The sequence below is a fragment of the Orycteropus afer genome, unplaced genomic scaffold, assembly GCF_000298275.1.
Source record: "Orycteropus afer afer isolate SDZICR_OR568_19922 unplaced genomic scaffold, OryAfe1.0 scaffold00540, whole genome shotgun sequence".
NCBI classification, from domain to species: domain Eukaryota; kingdom Metazoa; phylum Chordata; class Mammalia; order Tubulidentata; family Orycteropodidae; genus Orycteropus; species Orycteropus afer.
This window is the reverse complement of record NW_006922127.1, coordinates 261,753-262,863: the sequence shown is the minus strand read 5'-3', so window position 1 is coordinate 262,863 and position 1,111 is coordinate 261,753. Positions and strand designations below refer to the sequence as shown.

At 50.9% G+C, this 1,111-nt stretch overlaps 1 protein-coding gene across 1 annotated transcript in view; it reads left to right on the top strand.

The window, feature by feature from the left end:
• The window catches only part of FLT1 (fms related receptor tyrosine kinase 1), a 201,508-nt gene that overhangs the window by 141,428 nt on the left and 58,969 nt on the right, over positions 1 to 1,111 (top strand). The window lies entirely within an intron of this gene.

Below are 1,111 nucleotides of genomic sequence, written 5' to 3'. Positions count from 1 at the left end.
CACTCCTCAGAAGGAAGGTTGGGCAATCTACTTCCATCGTGATACCGCCTCGGAAACCCAAGGAGGGGTCGCTATGGTCCGACTCGACGGCACACAACAGCAGCAGCAGCAGTGTTGTTGTTAGGTGCTGTTCAGTCGGCTCCGCCTCATAGTGACCCCGTGGACAAGAGAATGAAACACGGCCTGGTCCTGTGCCAGCCTCACGACGCTTGCTGTGTTTGAGCCCATCGTTGCAGCCGCTGAGCCCATTCATCTCCTTGAGGGTCTCCACCTTTTTCCTGGACCCTCTGCTTTCCCAAGCATGATGTCCTTCTCCAGGGTCTGGTCCCTGCTGAGAACGTGTCCAAAGTCAGCGAGACGAAGTCTCACCATCCTGACTTCTAAGGAGCCTTCTGGCTGTACTTCCTCCAAGACAGATTTGTTTGTCCTTCTGGCCGTCCACAGTGTGGGCATGGTACATTCTGGCAGTCTGTTAATGGGATAGACTAAATTCCATTTCAACAGAACTTTCCGGATCACAGTTTTCCTAGACTTGACTGGTGAGTCATCCAAATGGTGCGCTAAGCCACGAAATTCTTCTTCGTCGTCGTCTTCTCTCCTTCCACGTTCTAAGCTGCCTGTATTCCCTGGTTGATCACTCTCTTCCACCTTAAAAGCCAGCAGTGGCTGGTTGAGTGTTTCTCACATGGTATCACCGATACTGATTCTCCTCCCTAATCTTTCAGTTCTAAGGACCCTGGTGGTTACACTGGGATAATCCAGTAATCTCCCTATCACAAGATCTTCCCTTAAGGACATTGGCAAAGTCCCCTTTGCCATCTGAGATAACGTAGCCATAGGTTCCAGGGACTAGGGTGTGGGCATCGGGGGTGGGAGGAGCCACAAAAGCCTTGCTAAAATAAAAATGAATTCCAGAATTGATATCAGAATACCAAACCAAACGCACTGCCATCGAGTCAATTCCAACTCATAGCGGCCCCCTTTGGGTTTCTGAGGCAGTAAATCTTTCCGGAAGTAGATTGCCCCATCTTCCTTCCGAGGAGTGGCTGGTGGGTTTGAACCGCCAGCCTTCTGGTTAGCAGTCAAATGCCTTAGGCACTACACCACCAGA